This window comes from Branchiostoma lanceolatum, chromosome 13 (assembly GCF_035083965.1).
Source record: "Branchiostoma lanceolatum isolate klBraLanc5 chromosome 13, klBraLanc5.hap2, whole genome shotgun sequence".
Taxonomy (NCBI): Eukaryota; Metazoa; Chordata; class Leptocardii; order Amphioxiformes; family Branchiostomatidae; genus Branchiostoma; species Branchiostoma lanceolatum.
The window spans coordinates 13,188,784-13,202,919 of record NC_089734.1 but is presented as its reverse complement, the minus strand read 5'-3'; positions in this window follow the sequence as shown (position 1 = coordinate 13,202,919).

Genomic DNA, 14,136 nt, shown 5'->3' with positions numbered 1-14,136 from the left:
CAAACGCCAAAGACATGAAAGATATTTATTCCGATGCGACGCCTAGACTCGTATAAAAAAATGTACATCACACGTGAACTTCGTTAGGGTGACAGCATGTACACTCCACGTGTTAACACCTCCACATGTAACAGGTGGTACGTCGTAAAACTTGACAGCTACATCCCCGGGCCCTCACGTGGCAAGACACCTGCATTTTCCAAAGTCAAGGCAGGACAAGCCTTCACTTCTCCGCGACACTTGTCTGTATCTTCCAACCTTTGCTTTGCGCCAGTAATTAACGGGAAAACAAGGACAACACGTGGATGGTATCAACAAAAACGGATTATGGTGTAGATTCTTCCAAACTCGAGGGAATGGAAAGGTGAGACAGTTAAGGGAAACGATTCTTGTCAAGATTGAATGCACGTGTTTTGCTGTCGGCGGCATTGGCCATTGACATTAGAAGAGTTACTTTTTCTTTCAAAGCGTTTAAACTTAACAGTAACAGTAACACACTTCAAGCATTATATTTGAACCTTTTAATCTTACAAAAATGTATTCATATGATTCGAATGAATGAGCTTTTGTCTATGTTGTGGTTCTAATGACTTTTAATTTCTGTCATAATCTGTACATGGATATCTAGGTTTGCTTCTAAAGTGAGCGATATCGTTGCTTTATATAGTTTATATAGTTTCTATTAGTCAACCACGCTTGCATATATCAGTCAAGGATATGACCTAGCTCGCATTGTAACTACTAACCATGACATGGTTTCTATATAGATATCAACTTCAAGTACAGATATGAATATCTTCTTGTTATATATTGTTTATGGGCATGCAGCATAAGACAATGGGTCTGTAATGTAAAACATACATGACATTGTCTTCTTGTTGTTGACATAGTGTTTTTTGAATATATTCAATTTGGGTGTGCTGAAGTGATATTCTATTTGCACACCATTGCTTGAATGCCGAGAACTTCAACTTGATTTAACTAAATGTAGTAATTTAGCAAACTTATTGTTTGCAGGATCAATAATTATGTACATGTCTAATCTCCAAGCAGAGGGGTGGGAGGGGCGTTACCCGTGCCGTTTTGTGACCGGTCCGTTTTTCTATGAAACAGTCTTGTACCCCCAAATCAACCGACCGACCAGAAAACTTTTGCTTACTTTATTGTGATACCATTTAGCCCCTATCATTCTGTCAGTAAGCTGTTTGACATTGTATACATGCTTAACATAAATTGGTAGAGCATTCCAGAGCTTCATATATCTATACGGAAGCATCATCTCTCTAAATTTGAGCTTGGTTAATGATAAGTAATTTTGTACATGAACTGTTTTATTGAATGCATATTCATTGTATTCACAAACAGGTATAATTGCAAGGTATTTTGAAAGTCTTTTGGTTAATTAACCTGTAACAGTAGCTCTAAAGAAAAGTTTGGTTTGTCATCTTTCTATTTCACAGTGCCAGTGTTCCATTTCTCATTTTATAGATGTACTGACAAAATACTAATTCATAAAGTGCGCGCGAAGCTGTTTTTAAGTTTTAAGATATGTGCAGTCCACCTGGAGATTTTGAGACCGATCATCGGCACGTGTACCCCCTCCCCCACCATCCCCACCCTCAACACCCACGCACACCTGCTACCGAGGTGTTCACGTGAACAGGCGGGCTTTAGGTCGTGCGTCCGGGCGTGTTTGTCACCTGACAACCCGATACACGTGTCCGTCAGCATGTACCAAGAAAAGAAACAACAACACCAACAATACGGGGCGCGGACCGACGTCATATCGAATGATGTAGTGGAAAAACCCGTACCACGAGTTTAACACGCATCAAAGTGGCTAAACACAACCGTTCACTGTTTCAATGCCATCGCGGAAGTGCATTGAAGGCTCAAGGACAAAGGATTTTCTTAAGCGTGACCCTCAGTAACAGGTGAGACCCCTCCTTTGATAAACTCACCAGTGTATATAAACTACGCCTCGTGTAACATTCAGCACTCGACCGGTTAAGGCTTGCACTTGGTAGAGTTGTGCTGTTTTACATGTACGAAGAAACAGGCCTAGGCTTGGTTTTGTCGCCAACTTTCCAAGATACACCGTTACGAAGCGAGTGGACGGATAGCGCACGCTGAGACTTTGGCTTGACGTACCAACGAAGGCGTGGTAAATATTATCTTCCTGTTGTCTTCCTCTTCAAATAACGTCTTTAACATCCCCAAGAGAGTGTACGGAGGAAGGAAGGTTATACCGGATACAAGAAGACATCTTCACCACAAAAAGTCAACGCCCATCGGAAGCTCGGACCGCTCCGTACCGGTACGCTTCGGGTTTATGTACGGAACTTTACTCACATTCATCCGGTCAAACTAAAAAAAAACTGTCAGAGAAGAGAGTTGAGTGAACTGAAGGACTTCCAAACCAACAACACAACGCTGTAAGTGTTTACTGCCAAACCAGAACGAGTTTTTACGCGGGCTTAGTCATCCAGAACCTGCGACAACTTGAGCTCGTCCGTCTCCTGACCATTTCACAGAACATTTGAAAACATTTCGCTATAAATTCTACTCCTCTACCGGTGAAGGCAAGCAATTTTCTTGACTCCAGCAAGCCGAATATCTACTAGAGACGCTAGGAGGAAGGTACAACAAGTTGCAAACATGAAGTTTACCAAGCCTAGTATGCTTCTTGTCGTAGTGACTGTCGTTGTCATGTTGGGGATCTCTGAAGCGAACGGTAACAGTACGCCAGAACTTGAGCCAGTAAGACTCTGCGGACGAGACTTCATCAGAACCGTGGTACGAGTCTGCCCGGGGGAAGGAAGGAGGAGACGGAGTCTGGAGGAGTTTGAAGTCCCGTCTAAGACGTCCAGCGAAGAAGGACAGACGCGAGAAAATACAAAAGGTTAGACTCACATTTTTCTCTATCTTTCTGTTAACCTAAGTGATGTTAAGTCTGTCAGAAACAGCTTACGATATCGTTTTTTTTATTGATAGTCAGTAAACAAAAACCAGGAAAGTTAAACGTACAGGTTTGTATTAACATTGATTTGCTTATAATTCATAACACAAACATTACATTGTCTGAATATATATGAATTGATTATAATTCCATATCATGTATCTTCAAATGTGACGCTATGTGCTACCTATTGCTTGGTTGATTTTTTAAAAAAGCAAGTTTATTCAACTCTCCTTTATTTACTAAAAGCATAATTTCTTAGGCGTGTGTCTGTTTTCTTTAGTTTTCAAAATCGTTTGAACAGAATTGTTTTGCGGAAAACAGGAAATATTCGATTGCGGGCAAGGTATTTGATACTGTTGAAGGTCAGAATACGTGAAAACAAATACATCTAGAATAGCAGATCTTTGATAAACATTTACGTTAAAAGAACATCAACAACTTATAGTTCCTAGCTTGTACAGCTATAGCTGTTATTTACAAAATACGAGTTTTAAGCACACACATTGCTATACGCGTACTTATAAATGAGTTTCCTCGCGGGAAATGTATTGTTTGACCTTAACGCTTGCATTGGCAGATAGGCGTGGTAGCTTTGGCTACGTAAGGCAGCAGTGTTAAAAGGATTGTGGGTTTAACGTGTAAACACTCGCTTGTTGGAACATGTGTGGGGGCAAGACCCCTACTCATTCACGTCTGTAAACGTTGCCGTTGGCCTATAACAACAGATAAGGGAATTGTTTAAAACGCCTTGGGAAATCTTTGAATAGCTTCTTTAACCCCGCTGTCTGTTGAAAACATTGGAAGTTTGAATCTTCAAGCAGATGTAGGGTTGGGTTCAGTGTTTTTGCGTCTATCCTGTTTTGAGGCACTGTAAAATGATTTAAGTTTGTGAGAAATTAATTTGGCGGTAGGAGGGATTTTGCAGATTAAACATTCGTAGTGACTCAAGATGCGGTGTGATAAACATAAAACAACCGTGTAAATTTCACGATTTACGGTATTTTGTACCTCGTTTTAGTGGCCTTAGAAGAGAGGCGAAGAATTACAAACGACAACCATTAGAAATACGTAGAAAGTGTCTAAAATGAATGACGTAAAATTCTAAGAACCCTGTATGTTTACATCCGCTTGAAGATTAAGCAAGCCATGTGTGACTCCGCTTCCCCCAAAGTCCGTCCGGTCCTCCTGTCAATCAATCAATCATCGAGCCATGAACCCACCAATGACCGGAGCCCAAGGAAAGACTGAGTTCTTCACGGGCCATTTCTTATACATGGAAAATAACAAGTGGTCTGTGACGTCACAACTAGCTATAACGTATCGATTTCCCAGAATACACGTTTTTATAACGGACGTGTTTTGAAAATAAGAAGTAAGAACGTTGACCTTTTTTGCGGTTTTGGAGAACTGTCAAAACTACGTCCTTCGTGTATAACTGTTATCGTCCAAGGAAGAAAACACGTGTAACGGATATACTGTTTTGGCCATGAGGTCATCTTTGTTACATACTTTGCCGTGGAATACATCAAAACACACGGCAGGGGTTCGGTTTAATCTTTAGATTTGTACTGTATCAAAACCTACAAGGATACGAGACCAGACTTGCAGCTTGTAAGCCAGTAGAAGAAAATATGTGTACATGAGCCAAACATCAAATATCGTGCTAAGAAAGGACTAAAAATGGTGAAAATTACATGTGTAGGGATTATACAGCTTTTTTGTCACACAATAAAAAAGAGTTTGACTCATCCAATGGTTTAATAGGCATTTTGCAATTTTAACTTCCACTTTTAGGTGGCGCTGCAGTGAGAAGTTATGTACCAAATGTGACCTAACGTGTATCCCCCCTCCCCATCACGGTTCATCACTGGGGTTTATTGTATTCTGATCCATATACATTGTAGCCTAATAAAACTTGCGCTTTTGTGCTTTTACTGTTTGTAACAATTTGGACTTGCTTAAATGCTCAATTCCCGGTGTACAGAATATCCGAAATGGAACGAAATGGAACGAAATGGAACGAAATAGAATGAAATGGAACTACAGAAAGTTCGATATGGAACGGAATGGAAATAAATATGTAGCAAACTGAAATAAAATCGTTCGCTCCATATCGTTCCATTTCACACTTTCAGGACACCCTCAATGCCTTCTATTCGGACATGAAATATCAATTGTAAAAATTGCTTTATTTTCCAACTTCTTGCAGGTTTGGCAGATGTTCTTGGACTGCAAAAATGGCGCGAAGGCCACCGACTGACCAAACGGAACGTGCGATTGGCCGAGCGATGTTGCCACCAAGGATGCACCATAGCCGAGATAGCGGAAAGCGTCTGTTTCTGATGACGTCATTTCCGCCGCCCCCCTCCCACTAGTGTATTCTTTTTCGTCTATGCCATAATGGTATCTATTTATTCAAGTATAATTTATTTGCCTATTTATTTGTTAAGACCTTTGTTATATGAGTATACAAGGTATCATATGTGTTTTGTTTTTTAATACACTACGTTTCACCATATAAATCTGACATGGTTGCCTCCAAAGACAACTACATTTTCACATTTTTAAAAGTTCCCGTATATAAGGCGCTATGCTGATTTGTTTGTATGGATGACATACTCTAGGCGACTCAAAACTGATGCGAGCGTTCTTTGGCTGGGAAGATTGAACTAATGACTGAACAGAATGCCAAAAAAATAAGTTCTTTATTTTTGTTCATTCGCATCTTTTCTTGAGCTTTGAAATCATGACTTTGCCATTCCACGAAATAAGCATTTGTTATTTTTCAGCTATATACGTCATATATTTGTTCATTTGGCAGCTTTTTGAAACTATCTCGATTCACAGAATGGTCACAGACGGGGTTTTTTTCTTCTTAGAAAATGGACCGAAATTGCGCTCGCGCGAGTAGGCCATCCATACAATAAAGATAGTGTGGCTTAATTGTAATATATGTTCTAAGACGGGTGATAAGGTTATTTGTTCATTGTTGCAGCATGTCAAAAAATTCTGTATTAGGTCTATGATGTTGGAAGGAGATATTCGAAAAGCATGTACAAAATAATGCTTTAAAAAGAACACAGTATACTTCGTAAAAAATGCTACAACCTCTTTGAACTGCAACATTCCTGTGTACAAATTCAAAGAGATTTTGACAATGTGGTTCTATCTCGGAAGGGAAAATTTTCGTTAGAATTGAATATCTATACACCATTTTCCACAGCATTTTGTCCAACGTCTTTCAAAAGCGCAGGAATGTGCAGTCTACAAATTTCGAGCTGCGTTTTTCAAAGCCGTTTCCATTGCTGTTCAACAACCTCTAGCTACAAGTGCATTAGTGCCATTGGCCGGTCACGAAATCCTTGGCCCTATAGATTACACACAAGGTGCAGGTGCCAGATGTGCGCCTGGAATGCGCGTCTTTGAGGTGGCCGCCAAGTTGGAGGTCACCTCCTAGTCGCGCATTTCAAGGGCACATTCAAGAACGTTCGGAAACGCTCCCTAGCGGTTGACCTGAGAAGTGCAGCCAAAGTGTAGATAACGTGCACGCCAAGGCCGGGACGCTGGCCCAGTGTTATCGGTTTGGAGTGGGGGAATGTTGGCTACGCGTGGTTATCGTGGTTTGTGGGGGAGTCCCTAGCGGGTACGCTGCAGCTGACTTAGCACGGGAATGAACAGAGGTCCAGAATTCGTAGACAAGGAAATAGTTTGAAGTCAAACTAAAAGACCTCACACTAATATGACAGCTGTTCAAAAGACGATTATACTTAGCTGTCAGAGGAGAGAACAAAACTTGACAAAGTAGTTATTGGCTAGACTGGGTCTGATTGAGAAATACTTCAATGTTTATACTAGTACGCTGTAAATGATAAAAAATTTACTGCCAGATATCATGTTTAAATTAAAAGTTTGCCTATGTGTTCAAATGCTGAAGTTCGGAGACGATATAGAAGTACATTACGCAAACTGAAAAAAAAAATTTTGGTAATACAGAAAACCATTTTGTCTAACGTTAACGTAGTAGTCTTGTTGATTTTCAAATGTTGCTGGAATTTCGTATAGGGAAAAATGCTTTGGATCTGGAGTCTTCACAATGTACGTCGATGCTTTCCGTCTGTGAGCAAAAAAGTATCTAGATAAATGAAATTAGTCAATTTATACGTTTTTCTTTGGCAACTTTTCTTAAACGTGTTATCGTATGTAGAGCGACCATTGCCTTCCATTTATGTTTTTACTCTGTTTATTTGTTTTTATGTATTTGATTAGAAATAGACCAAATCTATCAATGTTATAACACTGTTCTGTTTTTATGTAAATACTCTGTAATTCCCGTTGCAACGGTGCTGCTATGAAAATGTTTTACCATATCATGTTGGCAGTTGTTTTGTATGGTTTTATGATTTTCAAATGTAGTTTTAAGTTGTTGATAGTCGATTTGTCTATGTATCAAAAACGTCAATACCACGAGGAACTTTTCAAGGCCAAGCCAAATACAGACAGGGATTCAACCATAACATAAATAGCAAGAGCATAGTAAGGGCATTCGTCTGAATGTGAATACTTTTTACCAAGTGTAAAACATTAATAACCTGTTCTATTGTCCTCTTCAATGTTGCAGACGTCATGTACATTATATTTCATTTGTATTAAAAACTTTGATTTAAATGTATTTTTTTTTTTGGGTCCCTTTTCAGTATATATGTGTATATACACATGCCTTCAAGTACCAAAGTAACCAACCTAAGATTGATGTGTTTAAAAAAATCGCATTTTTATAGAATTACTGTAGAGTGAAACTCATTTTCACCAAGTACAATAGAGGCATTTTCACTGGATAGTTTTAAAGAACGCTTAAGCTTGCAGCTAACGGTGCAAATGTTAGGTGTGACAGGTATATCCGTACATACATATAATGTATATAAAGTGGTGAAATACGTCTTAGATATTCTTTCAAAATTTTACACGCCTGAAATACATGTTCATACATGCATGAAAGCTGACTGCTTCTCACATAACACAGTAGATGGTAACGATGTGTACATGTTGTACTTGAGCTCATAGCACCACAGAGGAGTGGTTCCCCTACCGGAAATGCAGAAAAGTGCATGACTTGCGAGACGCGGACATATCAAAGTCAGATGGCGAAACATTTCAGCGGCTGGCTTACAGTCCTTGAATACAATTTCAACATCAATTAATTACTTTTTAAGTATATCTCGACCTATCTAATTTTTGGTCATGAAAATCAAAAATCGTATATATTTTTCTGTGAATATTCTTATTGGTCAGTATTTCTGGTCTGCTCTGTCAGTTGACTACAATCTTCCTCAGATATCACGTGACCAAGTGCCTAAATCACGTAACCCTGCAACCACGTGACGTCAGGGATTAGTCAATAGTACCAAGAAGTCTATACCGCCCGCTGTCTCAGTCTCTATCAATGATGCTAGTAGTTTGTTATTGATATACTTTAGGTGCTAAATGAGACGTACTATCATAAAATATCGGCATGTCACCTAGCAAGTCAAAAATATAATTCATTGATTGGCATATTGATTATTCTTCTCAATAAGATGAATGTTTGTATACATTAGAAGACCTAAAAAAAACTACATTTCTACTATAATCACAAAACCCACTAACCATTGAAAACTAGGGACTTTTAAACAGCCACTGCCTCAAAAAAGAAATGTAGAAATATTACTAAGATGCATAGAATATACACCTGTTACTATTGTTACCCTTTCTACTGTTTGTACCCTTGCAATTAGCCTACGGGCATGAATTTGCAAATGAAAGTTAGTATTAGTATTATTATCATTATACAAGCGATCAATGTCCTTTCGGGAAGCATTATTATTTCTAGGAGCGCCGGAAACGTTAGCTGTAGGACACGATCGATCATTGACAACAGTAGTCACATCTATCTTGTCTTTTTCATGTAGCAGGAGACAATAAGGTGTATACGATGGTGACAAACTACTGACCAGGGACATGTTATAGCCATTACAGTACCACCATCATTTTTCTCGCTGCAAAAATCATCGATCATTTCTAAAGAACTATAAACAACCTTCGATCAATCTTGTAACACTAAGGTTGTATGAGCCTTGTTTCTTGGAATTCTCTCCTCTTAAGGATTTGATACCGGGATCTTAGGAGGTTTTTCCCTTGCATGTGGGGGTGAATCCGGACCATGCTTGTCTTGTCCGGAAGCTTCGATCAATCTGATGAAAATCCTAGCTGTCTAAGACCACAAGCTGTGAAAGGTTAATTTCTCGGTCTTTGTTTCTGTAAGGGACTTTATACTCACACCTCATGATTTGTTTTCTTGCATGCGTGGCTTGGGGTTTATACGGAGTATATGCTCTCGTAAGTTATATATCATTCTGTCAATCTTGCTACACTTATACAGCTTTGTATAAGCTTCGTTTCTCTGAATTCGTTACCATAAGGTTTTGACACGGAGATCTCAGTGAATGTAATTTTACACGTGGGTGGTGGTGTTTGGTACTTATCAAGAGTATGAACCATGTTTTTGTAAAAAATGAAAATTAATTTCTTTCCATTTTTAATCTCTGTTAAATGTCAAGTTACGCAACGCTCCTAAGTTGTGTAACATTTTTTTTTTTCTTTGGGGTTCGTTTTCGTTAAGAATTGATACATATCATGTTTTATTATACATGGGAGGGGGGTAACACTCAGGATTGTGTAAGCTTTTTGTATTGCGATTCCTATCTGATAAGAATTTCCTACAGACATATAAGTGTTCGTTTTGTTATTGTATCCCTATTAGTGGATTAAGCGCTTATATGCCATGTTCTTTTCAAATGAAAAAAACACAGCCTTATAACAGCTATTATGATGTCTTGTGATTCATTTCTCTTGAATGGTTTGATATACAGATATCTGTGATTGTGTTATTTAAATAGACGAGTTCACCTTCATAAGAAGCGACCTTCACCAGAAACCATTTCTAATACAGCCGCTAGCATTGGAACTTGGCAGGTGGTAATATTCGAGTCAAAGTTAATCTTTAGTCGTGGAGAGAGTATGATAGTTGTCCCGCGGGTTAGAACACAGATCCTTGTCTGAAACTAGGCTCAGACATTACCTTGTCCTTAAATAAACTTTGGAGTACGCCTACGGCTACTTAGAACACGTGCGCAAACCTTAAACAACAACTGCTGTAATGTCAAAGTCAGTCTCCAAGCAGATGTTAGAATCTGGTAGTTTCTACCAGGCTCCACAGGTAACTGGGGAAAAAGGAGTACTCCTTTAGCGGACTAACTCCTCTGGCATGTTATCCGTCTATTTGGCAAATTTCTACTATTTTTCCAGCGCCCTGTAGAGCCTGGTAGAAGATCCTTACATCAGCAATCAGCTACTGTGAAGAGTCGCTTTTCATGAGGAAAGCTTTTTATGGAGACGCTTTCAAATGCTTGGAGACGTAGATTCGGAGATTTTCCAAGGCTCCTTGTACAGAGGCTAGTTTACAGATCGTCTTAATGAACCTAGACTTCAGACTTAGACGACATAGCCTTGTCCTTAAACAATCTTCAAGGAGGACACCTACGGCTACTTAAAACAAGTGCGCAAACCTTCGCAACTACTGTTATGTCAAAGTTAATCTCCAAGCAGATGTAAGGACCTGGCTCATGGCTCATTCTCAGGGTTAATTCATCATCATCATCAACAGCAGCAGCATCATCATCATCATTATCATCATCATCATCATCATCAACAGCAGCGGCAGCGGCAGCAGCATCAACAGCAGCAGCATCGTCATCAGCAGCATCATCAGCATCATCATCATCATCATCACGTCCCTGGGATAGGACGTTAAATGGAGTACCCGTGTTTGAGGAGAGCCACACCTCGAGCACGTTAAAGAACCCACGATCCCTCCCGGTGTGAGCGGTTCAAAACCTACAGTCCAATGTACATGGATTCGCCCTTAGTAATAGCCTCCGGCTAATTGGGCAACCCTGGCATGTACATGCTGAACCTATAAATAAAAAAACAAATAAAATTATCATCATCAGGTCATGACAAGTTCTTCCCCATCCCTCCCTATCTTCCATTGCACTGGGCGGGTCCTCCAATGCACAGCTTGCATCCTGACATAGTTGATGAATGTAGGTAGTGGTCTGCCTTCACGTGCATGTCCATGTTTTGGAGCCCATAGGAGAACATCTCTGATGATCTCTCCCTTGCTCCTTCATGAATGACCAGTGTTAACTACGTATATGTCTCTTTAATCTATTTGTTTTGAGATAAATCGATTTAAACATTGTTGTTATCGTACAGCCACGAAAGAACCGGTGCAATGGCCGAGTGGGTAGAGTGTTTGCCTTGCATACGGTGAGTCGCAAGAGGCGACTCGGTGAGTCGTGAGTTCGATCCCCGGCCGGGTCAGACCAAAGACTCTAAAAACGGTACATACTGCTTTCTCTGCTTAGCACTCAGCATTTGGGAAAGAGTATGGTAGTTGAACACACACCACTACCAGCGGACTAGTCCCCTGATGTAGTGACTTGCACAAAGTTGTGTGACCCAGGGCTGCCGAAACGGAGATGGGCGCCCCCGGGAAGGACCCCTTCTCATTTCGATACGCGTGGTGGGTTCTTTTACGTGCTCGAGGTGCGGCTCTCCTCAAACACGGGACCTCTATTTGACGTCCTATCCAAGGGGCGTCACTAACCAAAGCTAGACCTCGTGTAAAGTGCCTTTCCCCGGGGTACAACGTCGATGGGACAAATCAGGGGACCCCGGATTCGAACTCAGGACCTCTGGATTCTGGGGAAAATACCTTGCCACTGCGCCACCGTGAAGCCACGTTAGATGGAAGTAAAATCTGCTTCCTAGGACCCTGATTTATCAACCTTCTGACCCCATTTAACCCTATCCAGACTGGGCTTTTTTGGGATATCAGGGACGGGGGGTGGCTCATTCGCCCCCCCTCATAACTTCTGAACGGTATAATGTATCATCCCCAAATTTGAAGGGAGTCATGGTCATGTAAAGTTTTATCATTACTAGACTTTTGGTGACGTTATGACGTAATATGACGTAATTATGACGTCATTGATGCGATTTTATTGGCTAAAGAGGGAATTCCCGTAATATCTAAAGGTATCAAACAAAATAGTACGTATTGTTGATTTTAAGGTATACCAAGACATATCACGTAAATGGTAACTACGTTGACGTCAAAATGACGTCATTAAATTACGTCAAGTGTTGTCAGCGACCCCTTGGGATCCGCCATCTTGGATCGGCCATTTTGAAATTTTCACAAATACTTTTTTCCACTTATGACTCCCCAAAAACACTAAAAATAGACTAGAAACGTTAATCTGAATGTTTCTGGTAAAGAAAATGCTACGTAGTGACCATTTTGAAGGCGATAAAGCCTGTTGATACCTAAAATAGTGCAATGGTCCGCCATCTCGGATTTTGACCGATTACGTCACCAAATTAGCATAAATTATGAATATTTAATCATGAAAGTTACATCTAATTACTTATGGTGCTATACATGTGGGAAAACTAGTATGGTTGAGCAAGAAAACCTAAGAAGTATCATTGTTTAAAAAAATCAGTGATTTCAGCATAAGATGCCTTTCAAAAACCCGTTGCCATGGCAACACGAAAAATGATAAACTTATACTATTATCATAATATTGTTGCCAACTGAATTTTAGGCCAAGTCACCAAGTTTGGTAGTCCTAGCATATGTCGTTCGGTAGTTATACGATGTCAAAGTTGGCGCGGGCACTTTTAGCCCCCCCCCCCCCGTCTGGATAGGGTTAAACTACATGTAGTTTTTGGTCCTGTTTAAATCTAAATGTTGAATTAAAAAAGCTGGTTGTATGAGGGATAAGTTCTTTAAAAAAAGTTTTGAGTGTTGTTTGAGTTTTTTTAACTCTTCTATTATTAAATATTACATGTGCAGAACCGCTGCAAAATTCTAGATCCGAAGCAAAGCCTCTTAAAGCTACAGCTAGATGAACAGATTAAAAACTAGTTGCCAAAGCTTCTACGAGCGCCAATGTATACCTATAACCTTTTTAAATACATTTAAAGAATTACACTAAACCATAGTCAATACCTACATAGCACAGTTCAAGAAACATTAAGCACTTCCTGTCCTTGACAAAACCATTAGATTTATTGCAAATAATAAGTAATAAAATCTATAGAATGATACTTCCTGACTTTTGTTGCATATATGATACAGACTGAGATATTCTATATACCCGGACCAGGGATAGAGAGATTATGGATTTACATCATTTTATGTCTCTTGCGACTTTCACGAAAGGCCATACTCTCATGTTTTCTTAGCGTTGGCAAGGAAGTGAGAACACCTAGAATCAAAGCTAAAACTTGTTAAGCCTATCGATGGCCTCCCCTGTTTGGCCTTTGATCTTTTCCGCTTGGCTTGGATCTAAGGATCATTTGTTGTAAAGAATTTACTACAACTTCTTTAAGGCCACAGCAAGTAAATTTTATGGATGAAATCCTTTGCAAAGTCCAAATTTAGTGCGCGCCGGCGAAAAAAAACAAGGCGGGCAAAAAAAAGCAAGATATCCGCATTTTAAAACTAAAATACCATAAAGCATGTAAGAAGAATTGAAGCGATAAAACATGGTATCACATCCAACAAGTATTTTATCCTTGTATTCAATAAAACAGTAACTAACACCGATGTGAACTTTAAAATCATCATGAATTTAGATCCGGGCTTGTATAGCACATCAAGAACGCAGAGACAATGTTTCCCGTACACTAGGCACTGGAGTCTCCTGAGTCATGCATGCGGCAGACTGACTGTGGCTAAATAATGCTGGCGATGCTCACTTCGAAATCATCATTTCTACATGACTGCAAATGCCTTTTTACGGCATCTAGAACGTTTTTGCAATAGAGCTGACAGACTTTTGAAACATATTGCCCCGTTTTCGGTACGTTGGCCTTTCATTCACTCACTCATGACTCATGACCTCAGTGGCCAAAGGGTAAAAAAATTCTTGTTTTTTATTTCAAAATCAGACGAAAAACAATGCGCGCGCTGATGTCATCCATAACATTTAGATGCTGTGGCCTAACCTATTGTTCTAAGTGTTTCAAATTCGTTTGAGCTTATCCATGGCCTTTCCTTCTACCCG